Here is a 19984-nt window from a genome sequence, read left to right as displayed (position 1 = left end):
TTAGGAAAAATGCAAACATGGTAAGTCATAGAAACATAAACCAAAAATAGACCAATATACCAGAATCTACAGAAATAGCTCTTTAAGCCATTTATGCCAGAATCACTAAAAAGAAAAAAAAAACCAAAATATTGTTCACTAATATAATAAAAAAGAATGAATCTAATTCCAAAAATATCATTATCTGTGATAAAAAAATTACTGAAAGCCTTCCCATAATATTACCAGGTGAGAGGCAAAGGAAGCAAGAAGGAGTTTGCCTTCACTATTTTTTGACATATTAGTGAAAAAAAAATTCTGCTAATATCATGACAAGTAAAATAAGTAAAGGCAAAAAAAAAATAACCAAAGAATAGACAAAATTGTCTGTTTTCAATAAGAATAATGAAAAAACTCTGGAGGTTTAAAAATGCAATTGTTGAGTAAAAGCATAAAAATAATTCCTCAAATTACTGCCATTTCTATAAATTAATAACAAAACCCAAGAAAAACTGATAAAAATAGAAATTATTTTTAAGGCTACAAAATGCATTACATATGTTATAGCAATCTATGAAAACAAGATTTATTTTAAAATACAAAGTATATAATTGTCACAGAAATAAAGGATCTGTTTACATACTATATTTTCCCATTTGTCTATGAGTTCCTTAAGGGCAGGGGCAATTTTTGTTCTGTTTTTTCTTTATATCCCACAGTTCTGCACATAATACCTTAACAATGCTTGATATACTTTTTTGAGTTACCATTAATTTTTAATTTATGTATTATTATTTCTGTTCCCCTGATCTACTGTTGTGTTTCTTAACCAGTACCAGATAGTTTTGAAAAATTACTGCTTTATAGTTTTGAAATTTGGTACTAATAGACCTCCACATTTTTCCATTATTTCCTTGGATATTCTTGAACTTTTTTTAAATGCATTTGTTATTTTTTTTTTACTTTGATATTTTTGATAATTTAATTGAGATGTCATGAGATTAGTATACTAGTCTAGATTATTTTATTTTAATTATATTGGCTATGCTCAAACATGACCAATTAGTATCTTTCCTTTTATTTAAATATGACTTTACTTGAATAAACAACAATTTATAATTTTGTTTATATAGTTTCTGGATTTGTTTTGAAAATAGTATTCCTGTTAAAAAAAAACAAAAAAAAAACAGAAAGTAGCTAATAAATCCAGAAAGCTAATAGGAGAATTCAAGTGGATAGATCTAGTTTCCACTTAGAGAACAACCAGCCATGGTCTCTGGGTATTCTAGCCCCCTGTTAGTGAGAGTAAAGCAGAATCACTTTCTCTCACTGGGTATCACACAAAATGCCTTGGAGACAACGTTCTATGAAATCAGTATCTCTATTTATTCAAAGAGGGGGTACAAACTGAGGATCAGAACAATGCGTCCCTGACTCTAAGGGATCTAGCTCTCCCACCCACCACAAGAGCTGGCTAAACTGCCTATTTATGACCCTTAGTAGTTGATTTGACTGAGTTCAAAGCTGTCTCCAAAATCCATTATTATTGCTCTCAAAATGGCTAAGTTCAGGTGTGTTTGACTCCTGAAGTAAAACCTTAAAGCCAGCCTTACAGGATTTTAGACAAAACTTTCTGGAAAATTGATTAAAAAAAAAAAACAACACATTAGGTATAGTCAGATCCTTTGCTATATGATCTCCAGTCAAATAGAGAACCTCCCAAGATGATTTTAGGTTTTTTTTCCTTCTCTACAGACAGATGGAGGTAGCCAAGCTCTGACAATGTAGCCTTTCCCCCTCCCTTCAGTTCAGGAAGAGTTCCTTCACTTCCACAGGAAGTCACTTACTCTAACAGTTGTCCCTTCCAAACCATTCCTTCTCTGCCCCGCCTGCTAAAATCCTTTTTCTAGAGTTCCTAGTATGTGTCTTAAAGACAACCTTCCACTTCTCTTAAAATCTTATCCTTATCTCTATCGTTTTCCCATTAAGTTTCCTCCCTCTGATCATTTGAGTAAATTTGTTGAAGACAAATTTCTCATACAATCAGTAATAAATATATAAATCCCCCTTACAGTAAATTTAATATATTATACTTACAGAAAATAATAATCCTATTCTAAAATTATCTATCTGTCCTACTCCTTTTATCTATTTTACTCTAGGGATATAGTCGTAGTCTCTCGGGAACCGAGGATGACGATTGTCTTTGTGCGTTTTCATCTGTGGTGTATAGATGAGTGTGCACAAAGACACTTGTGCGTGAAGGAGATTTAAGTGGAAAAGTCGATGCACAGAGACAGCCCCACTCTCTCGGCGTTGGAAGCCTGGGTCCAATGGCACAAAAAGTCGTTACACCTGGAGACTTCCTCAGCTGCATTGGATGGCCGTGTTGTCCTTTGTGCTCCAAGCACTCCACAGCGCTTTGCTGAGTCACCATCTCAGCCTTTGAAATTTCTTATTGGTTTCTTCCATCTGTTCCACTGAAGCAGTCTTCACATGCTGGGTGAGCAAAGCCCTAGTTCACCAGGAGTCGACTACCCTATGGCTACCCTCACAAGGTTTGGCCGGCCTGTCGAAGCCATTGCCCAGGGTGTGGCCGCTGCCGCATGCTAGCAGCTACTGGGAGCCACAAGTGAGAGCTTGGTGTCAGGTGGGGGTCAGAGGCTGGAGAGCTGCCCTAGGAGGGCATGACAAGCCCTCCATACCAGAGATACTACTCCTCCCTGAACACCCCATACACCCCTCTAGGGATATCTAGGGATATACTATAGGGAAAAAGGGAAACAGAGAATTATAATAAACTGTTTTACAAAAAGCAAAAACAAAATGCAAACATTTGCAAAAACAAGAACAATAGGAGATAATTCAAAAAACCAAATGCTAAAGAATACAATAATGAAATTCCAAATATCATTTTCCTAATTTATTCTATCTATGGTTACTTTAAATAGGTTATCTCCTGTTAGCTCTTCTTGCATAATGTTGTTTGTGATATATAGAAATGCTGATGATTTATTTGGGTTAATTTTTTATCCTGCTTCTTTGATGAATTTGATATTTTAAATTAATTTTAATTGAATCTCTAGGATTGTATACATATAAATCACATCATCTCTGAAAAGAAATAGTTTTGTATCTCTTTGTTCATTCTGATATCTTCAAATTTTTTTTTCATATCTTATTGCTATTGCACATTGCTCGGATGATACTAAATAATATGAGTGATAATTGGCATCTGTTTTTACTCTTCATTTTATAAGGAAAGTTTCTTTCTTATTCAAATTACAGCTAATGTTTGCTGATAGTTTTTAATTTATATTTATTAATCTAAAGAAATATTCATTGCACCAATGCTTTCAAGTGATTTTAATAGGATTTAGTGTTGTAATGTGTTAAATTATTTTTCTGTATATAGCTTTATATGTAAATTAAATGGTTTTCTTACATTCCATTTTTTAAAATATAATATTTAATTTTTAGGATTTCCAATTTAGTATTTACTTGGGAAATTTAAATTGGTTATTTCTCTAAGTTAAAAAAAATGAATGCGTGATTCATAGATTTGTTATTTCCCTATTATATTGATATGTATTTAGTAATATAAATTTTCCTCTAATTACTGCTTTTCCTTTATTTCATATGTTTTGGTATATTGTCTCATGATTATTTTCTTTAATAAAATAAAATATTTTGTTATTTTTTGACTTCTTCTTTAACCCACTCATTCTTTAAGATTAAAATATTTAATCTCCAATACATTCTTTCTGTAATTCTGCGGTCTCATATGAAATATAATATTTATTGCATTATGATCCAAAAATTATACATTAATATTTCTGCCTTTTTGTATTTAACTGTAAAATTTTTTTGTCTTAGTATTTGGTCAGTTTTTGTGAAAGGTCTATGCCACTGAGAAAAAGGCATATTCCTTTCTGTCTCTGTACAATTCTCTCCATATAGCAATCATATCTAGCTCATCTGGGAATTTATTTATTATCTTAACTGCTTTCCTAGTTACTTTTTGGTTATATTTTTCTAGTTCTGAGAGGGGAAGTTTTAAATCCCCCACTGTAATAGATTTCTATTTTCATCTATAATTCCTTTAATTTTTCTTTCAAAAATGTGGATGCTATAACATTTGGTGCACATTAATGCTTCATTATTTATAATACCTTTTAATATAATATAGTGTTCCTATTTATTCATTTTAATTAGCTTTAAGCTTTAAATTTGTTTGAGACCATTATTGCTACTCCTGTTTTTGTTTTTTTTTTTGTCAACTGAAGCATAATATATTCTACTCCTTCCTTCTAATTTTATTCTATGGGTGTCTCTCACTTTAAATGTGTTGCTTGATTTCTTATCACCTTATAAGTTAATAAAACTTTTCTATGTATGAATTATTACTTCTTTTACCAAGATCTGATGAGAATGAGATACTAGCATTGCCAGCCCTGCATACCCTCCTTTCCTTCATTGTAATATTCCTTTCATTCATGCCTCTTTTATATGGGATGATTATTCTAATTTTTCTCATTCTATTCAACTTTATTTTAATATAGAAACTGTGAAATCTTGTGCTAACTTTTTTTGTATCTCCAAAGTACTTAAAATGTTTCATTTTAGTTTCTTATAGTATTTTCTCCTTGGCCTGGAAATTAATAAATTTAGCAATAATATATCATGTCATATTAATCATATAATTTTTGGATTAAACTATTCCAAATGTTGTGAAGTTGAATGGAACTTATTTTTACTAAGTAAAGTAAGATATCATAGGGAATTAAAAGAATTAATGTCATGTACCCTAGGTACCTTCTTTTACCCAACAAGGAAACTGAAGCAAACGACTTACACAACAGAACACAAACATTAAGTAGTATATAGGAGATTTGGACTGAGCTCTCTGATACCTAATCCAGAAGATTCTTTTCTATTATATTATATGCCATGACTTGCTTTCACAATAAAACCTCAGTATTCTGAGGTTCAAAATCTATTCCTGAAGGTGCTGTAAAATGTTCCTATAGGTGCACATGACATCTGAAACACATTCCTGATTTGATATGAGCAGAACATTTTCAGGCAGGATATTTGGCCATAATCCAGACTGTCTGACCTCTAAACACTCTGGCATGATTTCAGAAAAGCACAGCTGTTAGTTAAAATTTATGGAACCAACATGCACATCATTCATGTCAGGGATTACCAAGGGTCATTTCAGACCCCTTGTCCTTGTCATCCCCAGTGAGGTTTGGTGAGGACATGGGTTAACACAGTTATATACTACACCTTCTCACTAACATCCCTATGGAATAGGGAAAATTTAGGCCAGAAGTAGATAAAGACAGGGAGGGAAGAGAGAGGGTGTACAGTATGAGTGGGGCTTGGCTGGGCCAAACCAAACCAAAGTGATCTGAGACTTTATATCTTCTCTAAATACAGTTAATCAAACTTGATTTAATTATCTAAGGAAATTTGTGAAATATCTCTATCTTCATTTATTTCTTTTACAATACATAATTGTGAAATTTACAATGATCATCATAGAAATATTATAAAAACAATAAAGAACCAGAAGCTTGCATAAAAAACAATGAACAATATCTGTTTTAAGACACAGAAACTCACAAATGGATACATACACAGAGACATGCAGAGAAACTGGCAAAAGACCAGTAAGGGTGAGAACTGAGATTTGACTAGGAAGAGAGAATTATTAACATTTGAAAAGCAGTTTTAGGCAAGAGATAATGTTAGGAGTCAGATTGCAAGGAATCTAGAAGAAGTGAAGCTAGAATATGGATTTTTTTAAAGAGTTGACTGAGAAGGGAAGAAGAAATTCTCAGGGCTTAATTGCTGGACTTTATGTTTAAAAAATATGAACCCTACATGGTAACACAGTTTTATGAACACATTTTCTCTAACATCTCAGGAAAACACAGGAGAAGAGTAATTAAATTCAGTAAGCTTTTATTGAGCACTTACTTGAGGCAAAGATAAGAATGAGAGCCACATGGACATATATATATATATGAAGAGAAGGGGCAGCAAAGATTAGAATGGAAACAACAAACTTAAAGGAAAATTACAAATATCTCTGACAAGCATCCCATTTCTTATATATAGAGAGAACTAGTAAAATTTGTAAGAATACAAGTCATTCCCCAACTGATAATGGTCAAAGGATATAAATAGAGAGTTCTCAGAAGAAGAAATTAAAATTATACTCAGTCATATGAAAAGATATTCTCAATCAATAATAATTAGAGAAAGGAAAATTAAAAAAAAACTAAGTTATCATTTCATGCCTATCACACTGGCTAATATATCAAAAAACAGAAAATGGTAAATGGCAGATGGGATGTGGGGAATTTGGAACACCAGTACACTGTTGGCCTAGGTGTGAACTGATTCAACCATTTTGGAGAACAATTTTGAACCAGGCCGAAAGAGTCATAAAACTGTCCATACCCTTTGACCCAGCAACTACCACTATCAGGACTATATCCCCAAAAGATCAAAGATATGAAAAAGACTTACTTGTACATAACATTTATAGTAGCTACTATTGTGATATAAAAATTGAAAAATGAAGGAATGTCCATCACTTGCAAATGGATGAAAAAGTTATGGTATTTGATTATTCCATAAGAAATGAAGAAAAGAATGATCCCAAAAATTGAATGGCAAATATTTTTTTTATGAAGTGATGCAAAGTGAAGTGAGCAAAACCAGAAATACTTTGCACACGGTATCAGCAACAAAGTACAATGATCAACAGTAAATTTCAACTATTATCAACAATGCAAGGATCCAAGAGAGTCTAAGGAGACTTATGATGGAGAAAGGTACCCACTGCCATTGTCAGAAGTGACATAGTATGCATGCAAATTGGAGCATATTCCTTTCATTTTATCTCCTTCATGTTTTATTTTAATTTCAATAAGTGATACATACTTTCTTTTACAACACGAGAAACAAAGAAATATATATATATATATGTATATATATATATATATTGCATGATAGTACAAGTATAAACAAGACCTTATTATCTGATGTTTTGGAAAGGGAGGGAGAAAACATGGATCACAAAATGTCAGGAAGTGAGTATTAAAACTTGTTATGTATATAAATAATTTTAATATGTTAAAAGTAGAAATGGAACTAAGGGATTAGATAAGACTGGTAATTAAAGAAGGAGAAAAGAAATAGGAGGGGGTGGGTTCAAGATCATAATAAAGGGTTTGTCAATGATGAAGGTGAGGTCACCTTTTCATCAGAGACTGAAGGAAATATCAGGAACTGGAACCAAGGAAATGATAAAAAGAGAAATCAAGGAGTTTCAAGATGAAGAAAATGTGAGAAGGGGATCTCTTATTAAATTGAATTTATTCTCCCAGTAATGCATGAAATAAAGTCATCTGCTGAGAAAGGGGAAGGAATCCACTTGTCATTCCCAAGAAGAGAAGAAAAAGCTGATGTTAAAATTGCAATAGATTCAAAGATTTACTTGCAGCATTGAGAACATAGGTGAAATTCTATAAGATAAGTTTGTGGTGAATACAATCAACATTTTACATTGTTTCTTCCAGTAATATTCAGCTTTATTTAAGTAAAAAAAAAGGGAGAACAATCCAGGAATAGGTTTGGGCAAAACTTGAATGGCATTATATCATAATAAGAGTATAAATCGATCAAAAGAAGTGAGGTTCCCACCATAAAAGCCATCTGACAGTGCGTTTCCCAAACATCATGTGATCCATACCCTAAATTCAGTGGGTCACCCTATATGATCCAAGTTGAAAGAAAATAGGAAAAAAAATTATATAGAGAGGGCAGTGTCTTTGAACTGATTAACCACAGGGTCAAAAATCTGAAAGAAAGTAAACTTAGCTCAAGGTCAGAGAAAAAATAAAATGAAACTTTGAGGGACCAGATATTTTGGTAAATGGAACAGTAAGTCTTAAGAATGATAAAGTATAGGAAATGATCAAAGGATAGTTCATTATGTTTAGAGGAATTTCAGTATACTTGGTAATGGAAATGACCTAATGATGAAATCAGGAACTTGATCTATCTGTTTTGGGCTAAGGTAAAGTTAATTTTTTTTTTAAATGCCAGGTGTGAAAGAGGTTAATGAACCAAGAGTCCAGAGTTTTCAAAGGGAAACACCCAAATATTAAATGAGGAGTTGAGGTAAATAAGAAATCTCTGAGGCAGATACTGAAAAACTCAAAAAGGAAAGAGGAAGACCTAGAAATTTTAGATGACTCTCTGTCTCTCTCTCTCTCTCTGTTTCTCTCTCTCTCTCACTCTCTCTTTCTCTTTCCATATCTATCTATCTATATTATATGTTAACATGTATATTATACATATATATATATATATATATATGTTGAAACCATCTTGCCAAACAAGCTAAACCAGTTTGAGGATAACCCATAGGCCTCAGACCTGTCAGTGAGTTAGGGGATTTTCTACCCCAATAATGTAGAAATATTCCCCAGCCCAATGGGTGAATGAAAACAATTTCTGTGAAAGTTTTGAAGGCAGCTGAAGCAGGCACTATAAAGCACTTTTAGCTTGCTTGGACATTGAAGAGATCAAGGTCATCTCCTGTATCCTGTGCCATCTCAAGTAATCCTGACTTTTGTCTGGACACTAGACTTCAATGACTGGAAGAAATTGAAGTCAACAATGTGTACAACTCTTCCTCAGTTATACCTAATCAGTAGATAGATAGATAGATAGATAGATAGATAGATAGATAGATAGATAGATAGATAGATAGATGGATGGATGGATGGATGGATGGATGGATGGACAGATAGATACATACATAGATATATAGATACATAGATAGTTAGATGGATAGTTGGATGGATAGTTGGACAGATAGATATAGATGAGTACACAAATATAAAACTTTAAAGTAGAAGAGGTGACTGAGTGAATGCAGCAAAAGAAGCACTGGAAGTTACTACAAGGAAGAAAAAAAATATATCATCTTCCTGATCAAGCAAGTTGAGAAGCATAAAAGATTTGTCTAGTATTGGGACTGATTTCCAAGAATATATTTTCTTCTTGGGGGCACCAGGTCTCCATTATTTTTTTTTGCAAAGAAAAGCAAAAATTTAATACCTGTCCTCTTGAAACTCACATTCTAATGGTAGAGTTAATATGCAAATAACTATACACTTACAAGATACATACAATGAAAATAGGAGGCAATCTAAGAAGAAAGGTATCAGAGTGACAGACAGACTGGACAGCTATTAGATACAGTGTATAAAGTACCAGACCAGAAGTCAGAAAGACTTCTTTCTGAATTCAAATCAGGCCTCAATTTCTTATTAGCTCTGTGACTCTAGGCAAGCTGAAGAAGGAAATGAAAAACCATTCCAGTATCTTTTCCAAGAAAATCCCAAATGAGATTTCAGAGTCAGATACATCTTAGAAATAACAGAATCAGAGAGAGCTGAAGTGAAGAGGGGGGTACAATGAAGGTGGGAAAGCTAGTTTTTACAAAAAAAGGGAGAAGGAATTAAGCTGAATTTCAAAAAAAAAATAATCCAGGAGGGTGAGAAACGAAGGTGAAGAAAGAGGACATGCACTCAATCTTAATGATTTTCCATTTGTTGTATGTTCAGATACATAAAGAATTTCCCTTGTTCCTTGTGGGACTCAGGTTCTGGATAAGTTGAATGGTACTGGTATTGTGAACATTTACAGGTATGGAAATTGAGACTTAGAAAATTAAGTGACTTCCAAGAGTAACCCAGAGAAGAAGTATTAGAATTAGTCATTGATCCCAGGCTTTGTGACTCAAATTCTGAGTTTTTTCTGCAATCAGAAACATCCTGTCTAACAACTAGGACACTGGTATATTATGACAAAATCAAATTAGATGTGCCATGAGAAATTTCAGGAAGGAGAGAACAGTTTCAGCTGGAGAAATTTGGAATAAATTTTGAATATATATGGAATGCTGGATGTAAAGAACAAGTCATGGGAATGGGGCCAGGAATGAGGGGCAGTAGATAGTTAATTCTATCCAAAACAAGTAGGATGAACAAAGGCCTAGCAATTGAGAGAGGATCTGAGGAGAATAGAGGAGTAAAGATTCATTTTTCTCCAGAAAGGAAGGAGAATAGCACAAAATTAAATTGAAAATAAGGATTAGTACCAGAATATTTGTTGTTCAGTTGTTGCATTCATGTCTAATTCTTTATGACCCCATTTGGACTTTTTCTTGGCAAAGATATTGGAGAGGTTTGTCATTTCCTTCTCCTGCTCATTTTATAGATGAGAATTAAGTGATTTTCCTGTTTTATAAAGCTAATACACATCTGAGACCAGATTTAAACTCAGGAAGATGTCTTCCTGAATTCAGATCTGGCATTCTATTCACTGTACCACCTAGCAGCCCTACCAGAATACAGATGCCCTTAAATGGTAAGAGATTTATATATTATTACAAAGGCAACAGGGAACCATTGTGGGATATTAAATGGCAGGGTGACATGATGGAAGTTATGCATTAGGCAAATTACTTGGAGCTATGACTATCTGAAGGATTGACTAAAGAGAGGAGATATTAAATATGATGAGACTATCCAATGAGATATTTGTAAAGCACTTAGCACTTTGCCTGGCATATAATATACACTATATAAATATCTGTTGTTATTTATCTTCATCAGTTACCAGGTTTGAGAAATGAAGTCTTAATACAGGATTATTGTCAGTGTCACAGGAAGGAAACTTGCAAGTTCTAGGCCTCATTAGCCAAGGGATTGCTGGAAGCCAACCAACTGACAATAAAAAAAAGAGACTGATTTGTGTTTATCTGGGGCCCTGTCATATCACTTAATACATCCAGCCACAAATCTAGGCCAAGGCCTCTCTCTCTGGGGCTAGCTGGCTCCTGTGGAGCCTAGAAAGTGACATTTTCAGGACTGCACATCACAATATCATACACTTCTCAAACAACAGCATTGCATCCCTGACTTATATTCATCCTGAAACAACTTACTTTTTCTCTCTTATTTTATTCACACCCAGGAGGCTGTAGATTTTCTTTATTCTTATAAAATTCCCAGGGTAGAATCACCAGGTGCCTTCAATTATGGGGATTTCAATCGATGTCAATTCTTAGGATGTCTGAAAACATACACTCATACACTGGAGCACACAAACATACTCAGAAGAAACACAAAACAAGCAAAATAGGACAGACAGAAGGTTATATGTCAGCAGAAAGAAAAGAAACACAAAGAATGCACTATCTTTTAGGAAATCAGGAGAATGATATGCTTCATTTCCAAATACTGTTTGATTTATATCTTTCACTCAAGATTCTAAGATGTAGTGAAATTGAGGGAAAATATGATTGCTAGCACATTTGGAAATGTTGCTGTCTATCCAAATGAATTGAGGTGGTTGAATTTGCTGTTTTATTCTCTGAAAAGGAAAAATAAAAGCTATGGAAAGGATAAGGTGAAGAGTCTCTAACTGTTAAGTAGAAGCAGCTCACCATGAAGTATTTCTTCCACAGAGATGGAAAGAATTTGATTGTCCAAGGACTATTTCATGTTAAAGAAATGACAAAACCAAAGGCCATATCTGATTTGGATTTATGATAGAAACAAAGAGCACAGACTAATGTTAATATTCCACTTGACACGGGGATAGGAACTAGCCCTGGGATTTTGAATGCAGGTGAAACTCTTAGATATGGAAACATTTCCAATATAGGTGGGCACCTTCTCTGAAATGCGATTCTTAAAAAGCTGCCTAAAGTATTAAGACACTAAATAACTTGCCAACCCTTCATAACATAGGAAATGGCTCTTTATTTACTGTTTCCCACTGTCTTGTTATACTTAGTATTCAAATATGATGAAGAGAATGACCTAAAATTAGAATCATTAAGGAGAATCAAAATAGCATTATGAAATGAGAAAAAAGTAAAACCTTGGATACCTTATTAAGTGATCATGCCCCATATTTTAGTAAACAGATTTTAGCACCTACTTATCCTCCATATCATTCCCAGTCATAACAAACATCTATTCCTCTGCCTTCATTTTCCAGAGGAATCTTTTTGACCAACATCTACTTTAGTTTCAAAGTCTCCTGAGCCATAAGAGATATCCTGCAATCACTTATTATTCTCATCTCCAGCTCAGTAAAAGGAAATCCTTGAACTTTTGGATGATCTCCAAATGTTCTAGAGAACACATCACTATTGATACCTAGGGCACTCAAAAACACATCTGCCCCCCAAAACCCCATCAACAGTGATGATTCATATAAAATTTTATTTAAATTTTATCTACTATAATATCAGAACAGATAAGAGAAGGCCGAAACCTTAAGGAATGAAATACTTAAAAAAAAAATTTGAGAGTTTTCCCTAGTGTGTTAAAACTGTGACTCATACTTTCTTTGTTTGATCTATTTCTGCTTATCTGAGAAAACGTCCAACCTAGATTCTGCCAACAACTGATTATTCATCTGAAGTCCAAACTTTAGTCATTTTCTTTGGGGCTAGTCCTGTGTGGCTACTATAACCCAGTCTGTCCTGATTACCTATAACTGCTATAGTCCTCCCTCACCTTCATTTTGTCTTCCCTACTGAATTTTGTACTAATGTTCTAATAGTTGTGATGGCTGAAGTCTAATGACCCTGCAGTTAGCCTAGTCAAGTTCCATTGCCAACATCCATGATGACATGCTTATTTTTTAAACAAATAATAACATAGAGTACTTCTCTATGCATTGTGCTTCACTGGAGATCTCAATTCACTCTGGGCAAAAGAGTTTATGTCCCACCTGGATACACCTGTGAGTATGAAGATTAACAAAATTGTCCAGATGGTCATACTCATTGAATTACCGATATTTTCTCCCTTTGAACTTTTCCAAATGTATTACTTTGAGACATGCCAAAGAATGTGAGCTTTATGACTGAAACGAACATAGTAATGGTAAGGATTGTTTCCCATTGTGAAGAAACATATTTATTTTCTGAAAACTTTCCTTATAGTTAATAATATAGGATTTAATTACTCCAGAAGACACAGTTACAAATAACATATATTTAAACTTCAGAATCATTAACACTTTATCTATCACATTCTTAAGTCTAGATAATTATCATGCCCTTATTTGTAATGTTTGCCCATTTCTGAGGTATAAATGTTCACATGAAATACTCTAAGGAGCCAATTCAAGCTATCTAGAAAACCTCTTCATAAACTTAGGCCACATTACCCCTTCCACCTGCAAAACTGTATGAAAGGGAAATCCTCCCTCCTTATACTCATTTCCTCCCCTCCATGTGTCCTTTGTCCTTTCAGTGTGCACTACTGGGGACTTTGTTGCATTCATTCATAGGCAGAGAAATGACTTCTTCCCTCAGCACTCTCAGAGGATAAAGCCATCAAGTAAGTGGGAAGAACATTAGAACCTCCTCTTCCTGAAGCCATATTATCCCCAAGAATAGCCTGGATCCCTGGCCATTCTTCTCCATTCTAGGTGCAGGGAGGGAGTCTCTGATCTGTGCTGAGAACATGAGCCAAAGTAATCTTTATCATAGATAGCCACTGCAATGCCTTCATGAGAGACAGTGGCAAAGGAGAAGTTAATGGAGGAAGACTTTTTTGTGAAGTGAGGAGGAAGAGAAAAGAGGGAATTTTTGTTCAATAGTCTTAAATTTTTCAGTGAAGCATGAGGCACAATCCTCATCTAAGAGGCTAGAGGTAAAAATATCATGGGAAGTTTGAAGATAGAGGAAAACATGTAAAATAGCTATAGTGGGGAATAGGATAAAATGATCAATTAGATAGGCATAAAAATTGCTTTGTTGCAATGAAGCCCCATTTGATAGTATGAAGCATAAATTTGTCGTGGATGCAATCAGTCTACCTTTGTGACTTTCTTCAGCTTGGTTCAGTAACAGGTGTGAAGGCAATGAATAGGAGAAATAATCCAAGATTAGAGTTTGGAGAGCCATAGTCTTCAATATTAAAGGGGGTAAAGGGATTCAAGTGTGAAATAAAGCAATACTCCAGAATCATTCATCCTGAGAGAGGGTGCCCATAATGCTCTTCTCAGCTTCTAGGAGGCAAGTATGAAAGTTTAGGATTCTTGTTCTATAAAGCTATCACTTTGCTTCCTGATTTACTTTGCTGTCCCATTCCTGCTGTTTCCCCCCACTTAATAATACCTTAATTATATTTTCTTTTATTTTAGCATTTTTTATTTTTTACATGTAGATTCAATTTTTAATAATTATTTTCTAAAGCTTTGTGATCTATGTTCTCTGCCCCTCTCCCTCCTCTTACTTTCCCTGAGATAGCAGGGAATATAATAGAATTTATACATGTACTATCATTCAATACATGTTTCCATGCTCGTCACATTGCGAATGAAGACTGATATTGCTTATGCAAGTAATTAAAAAAAAAACCTCATGGAGGAAATAAAGTGAATGCTTTAATCTGCATTCAGATTCAGACTGCATCAGTTCCTTCTATGGTGGTAGATGACCTTTTCCATAATGAGCCTGTGGGATTGTCATGGATCTTTGCATTGCATCCTGATAATCACTGCCATTCATAATTGATCATTGAACATTATTGCTCTTACTGTGTAAATAATTCTTCTGGTTCTGCTCAGTTCACTTTAAATCTCTTCACAAGTCTTCCCAGGTTTTTTGTCACCTTGTTCATTATTTCTTATGATGAAATAGTATTTCATTGCAATCAGATACCATAACATTTTAGCCATTCTTCAGTTAATGGAAGTCCCTTCTGTTCCAATTCTTTGCCATCACAAAAAGATCTGCTATAAATATTTTTGTCCAGGTAAGTCTTTTCTCCCATATCTTTGATTTCTTTGGGATACAGAACTGGTAGTTGTATTGCTGGGCCAAATTGAATGCATAGTTTTATAGTCCTTTGGACATGGTTACAAATTGCTCTCCAGAATAGTTTTGTCAGTTCACAGCTCCACTGACAGTGTATAAATGTCCTAATTTTGCCACATCCTCTCCAATCTTCATCATTTTCCTTTTTGGTCATGTTAGTCAGTTTGATGGGCATGAGATAGTACTTCAGAGTTCTTTTAATATGCATTTCTCTAATGGTGATTCAAAATATTTTTTTCATAAAACTAAAGATATTTTTAATCTCTTCAAATGATAGCTGCCTGTACATACTGTTTGACCATTTATGAATTGGGGAATGACTTGTATTCTTATTAATTTCACTAGTTCTCTATATATTTGAGAAATGGAGCACTAGTCAAAGATACTTCTATACATTTTCCCTAGTTTATTTGTTTTCTTTCTCATCTTGATCATATTAATTTTGTTTGTGCAAAACCCTTTTAAGTGAATGTAGTCAAATTTATCTATTTTACATCTTATAATGGCATCAGTATCTTGTTTGGTAATAAATTTTTCCCTTATCCATAGATCTAATGAGTAAACTAAGTTGTGCTCCCTTGATTTGTTTATGGTATCATAATTCATTTGTAAATCATGTATCCATTTTGACTTCATCTTTGTATATGGCAGGAGATGTTGGTCAATACCTAGTGTTTGATATAGTTATCCAACAGCATTTTTTTGATAAATGGTGAGTTCCTCTTCCAAAAGCTTGGATCTTTGTGTTTGTCAAAAACTAGATTACTATGGTTATTTATTACTGAATATTGAGTGACTAATCCATTGCATTAATCTCCTACTTTCTTTCCAGAGGCAGTATCAGATTGTTTTGATAGCTGTCACTTATACAATACAATTTGAGATCTCATATTGCTAGGTCACCTTCCTATTTTTTATCAACACTTCTCTTGATAATCTTGGTCTTTTGTCCTTCCATTTGAATTTTATTTTCATTTAATCATCATCTTAGGAGTCATGAAACAGGAGGAACACTGAAGGTGAAAGACTCAGTTTATTATTAGAACAAGAATATGAGAGCCAGGGTTATTTGCTCAGTGGTTGGGTTGCAAATGCCCCATATCTTTGTTACTTGGTCACAATTGAATTAACAAACATGTTAAATGGCAAGGGAAATGAATAAGTCCCCAGTGAGCAAGGTGGCAAAAGTAAGGTACAGTATGAGTTATGTTATCAGAGATTCAAAAGGAAGAATTTTTAAATTTATCTGTAGTTTAGAAATGTCCTGTGGCCCTAGGAACTGATTACTATTCTTTGGGTTTGTATAGCCTGAGTTTACTACTTCTGAAACTTACAAGTTTTGTGACCATGAAGAAATTACTTCATTATTTTTCTAAGAATGTAAATTATAGACAATTTGAAAAATCCCAAATTTGAATTTTTATGTCTCATTTAAAAAATTTTCTTATTTTAGTGAAATTTTGTTGTTGCTATTGATTCATTTTCACTCATGTCTGACATGCTATGGCTCCATTTAAGGTTTCCTTGCTAAAGCTACCAGAGGGATTTGCCATTTCCTTCACCAGCTCATTTGACAGATGACTTACCCGGTATTACACAGGTAGTAAGTGTCTGAAGCCAGATTTAAATTCAAGAAGACGAGTCTTCCTAACTTCAGGTCTAGTGTTCTATCCACTGAACAACATAATTATAACAAACAAGTTGGGTTTTTTTAAATTATAAGAAAAGTTTTATCACCAATTTAAGAAACTTAAAAATAATTTTTATTTTGTTGAATAGAAATAATATTCTTTTCTCAAATATTAAAATAAATCTGTTTACCTCAAAAGAGTTCCAACTCAAATTAAGTCAATAACCATTGATGACAACTTATGTGAAGTTCTATGCTAACTTTTGGGATTACAAATATATGCAAAAACAGAGTTCCTACTTTCAAACAACTTACATTTTCATAGAAGAAGCACATAAAGGAATATTAAAGGGATATTGGTAGAGAAAGTGAAGAAAGATGATGAGAGTCAGGAGCTAATTCTGGAGAGGAATGAGGGAGTGAATGTGACTTGGTCTTGGTTATTCCTTAAAAATGGAGGTATTGGAAAGAAATGATCAATCAGAGAAAGAGGCCAAGGATCTTGCATATTATGAAGGTTTCTGGTGCATGACTGCAAGGAAATCTTCCAGAGTCAAAACCCCCCTAAGGGATGATAGGGAAAGAAGTCCAAAGGGGCAGGTATTGAGGGAGCAGGAAAATGTAGGACATTACTTCAGTAATAAAGGCAGCTTGCTCATTTTGGAAGATTCTTTTGCATATATTTCAAAATTACTTACCTCAGGGCTTCCATCCAACATATTAGAGACTTTCTATTTCCTGATAACATTGCCACATGGCCACTGAGGCACATTGGCTGTCCCACAGTTATCTTGTGTTCCCAATAACAACAAAAACAACACAATTAGCTTTCAAAATTCACTTTAAGGTTTTCAGAACACTTAGAATATGTTACCTTTATGGATGTTCACAAAAATATGCTAAAGGAGATTTATTATCTCCATTAAACACAAGCAGAAACTGAGACAGAGAGCTTTGTGACCTCCTCAGGGTCATCTCAGGGTCATAAAGCTAGTGACCAAGGGAGAATTTGAATTTAGATCTTTATTGCTATTAGTATATCTACAGTATATCTGTACTGCCACCTAGGTTACTCTTCTCATGTGACCTACCCCATTTTCTTTTCCTATCATATAATTTTTTTCCTATTTTCCCCTAGTCATTTGTATGAATATCTCTGTGTGTGTTATTTTTAAATTTTATTTTTGTTGTCATGAAAACACACTTCTATTTTGGTCATTATTGTAAAAGCACATTCATACATAACCAAAACCCCAAAATAAAACCATAAATCCACTGATGTGAAAGCCAGTTCCATCAGTTCTTTCTCTGGAGATGGATAGCATTCTCCATCATGTCTTTCAGGATTGTCTGAGATCATTGCATTGCTGAGAGTAGTCAAGTTTTCAGAGATAATAATCATAAATATTTTGGTTACTGTCTACATTATTCACTCAGTTCTGCTTATTTAGTTCTGAATCAGTTCCCACAGATCTTTCTAGGTTTCTTTTTTTTTCCTTTCTGAAATCATCTTGCTTATTATTTCTTATAGCACAATAATATTCCATCACCAACATGGACCACAATTTGTTCAGATATTGCCCAATTGATGAACATCTCCTCAATTTCTAATTCTTTACCACTACAAAAACAGTTGCTTTAAATATTTTTGTACAAATAGGTCCTTTCCCCTTTTTTAATTATCTCTTTGGAATACAGACCTAATAGTGGCATTATCAGAACAAAAGGTATGCACAGGTTTATAGAGCTTTGGGTACAGTTCCAAATTGACCTCCAGAATGGTTTGATTGGTTTACAACTCCACCAACAATGCATTAGTATACAAATTTTGCCATCTCCCCTACATTTACACCTCTCCTTCCTTATTGGCCAATCTGAGAGGTATGATTTAGAAGAATTTTATTTTCATATGATTATTGATGGAATTGATTTCCTCATCAGAAAACTGCTCATTTATATCCTTTGACCATTTGCCTATTGGGGAATGGCTTGCATTACTATAAATTTGACTTAGTTCTCTTTAAATTTGAGAAATTAGAAATGACCTGCTGGAAGCCATGAAAAGCAAGATAGACCAAACTGAAAAGAAAAATCAAAAGATCAAAAGATCATAGCTGAAAACCAGGCTTTAAAGCTAGAATTGGGCAAGTAGAAGCCAATGATCTCACAAGATAGCAAGAGTTAATAAATGTGAGTTTTATCCTGCATCCTGACCAGGGTCTACATTTCCCAGTATGCCCTAGGGGTCCCTCCCCCCCTACTTCCTGGCATGGCATTGGTCTATATATGAACCAATCCTACACCTAGGTGGGCTCGGGCTCTTTCTAGGAATGAGGGTAGTGTATGGGGAGAGAAGTAGTGAAAGTGGTTACTTAATTTCAGCTGGGAAAAATTCAGGTTGCCTTTTGTTTAAAAAAAAAAAAAACTTTAAAAGGATCAAAGGACTGGGTTTTTCCTTTAGCTCTTTCTACATTTTGTGACCCAGATTGGACCTCAGAACCTAACCTACAGGTAAGTAGGAAACCACTACCTTCCTTCAAGTGTCCCAGACCTGCTCATTTCCCACCCACACAAAAGGCGGAAAGCCTCTACTGGGTTTTCACTCCATCTACTCCCTTTGATCCCTTGTTCCCCTCATCCCCTTTGTCTCTGCCTCTTCCTCTTCCTCCATGTCCTCCTTCCCTCTGGACCGCCTGTGGAGCTGGGTTTCTATTTTTTCTGCTAGCTCCTCTGAGGACCCGCACTGAGATCCACCACTAGGCTCCATGCCATCCTTTGCTTTCTCCCTCCTTGCCACTCTCCCTTCCTCCTTTCCTCTCCTCCAGCCAATCTTCTCTGATTTCTTTCTTTCTCCCTCTTTTTTCCTTTAAGCCTAGCTTCTGAACTTCTGTGGAGCTGAGCTTTCCAACTCCTCCAGGGACCCCCACTGAATCCTTCTCAGCACTCTTTTTTTCTTCACCAAATTTCCTGGCCCCCTTCCCTCTTCTAGCCCAGCTTCTCCAACTGCCCTCTTTTACCCTCCCACCTCCAGCCTAGCTCTTTTTCCTGCCAGAGGACCCCCTGGTGAGTGGGGCTTTTCTCCCCCTCCTCTCTCCTTGCTTTCCTGCTATCCTCCTTCCCCTCGTCCTCCACATTTTCCTCCTCCTTGCTCTGCTCTCCTCAGATCTGGAACTCCCCTAGGCACCTCAGATCCAGTAATCTTCATCTTTCTTTGTGTTTTTTGGTTGGTTGCTTTTCATTCCACATACCTCCTGCTTCTTGCTACTATTGCTCTTTTTCTCTCTCCCCCTCTGCCTGGCCCCCACAACTGAGCCTCTCCACTCCTAGGCTCCTCATCAGCCCCCCAACTTCATCCCTCCTGCCTTGGCTGTCACCAGGCTTCCTGCTCGTGCCTGATCCCTGCAGCCTCTGCTTGCCACCCGCCCCCCTACTGA

This window comes from Monodelphis domestica, chromosome 4 (assembly GCF_027887165.1).
Source record: "Monodelphis domestica isolate mMonDom1 chromosome 4, mMonDom1.pri, whole genome shotgun sequence".
Lineage (NCBI taxonomy): Eukaryota > Metazoa > Chordata > Mammalia > Didelphimorphia > Didelphidae > Monodelphis > Monodelphis domestica.
This window is presented reverse-complemented; position numbering follows the sequence as displayed.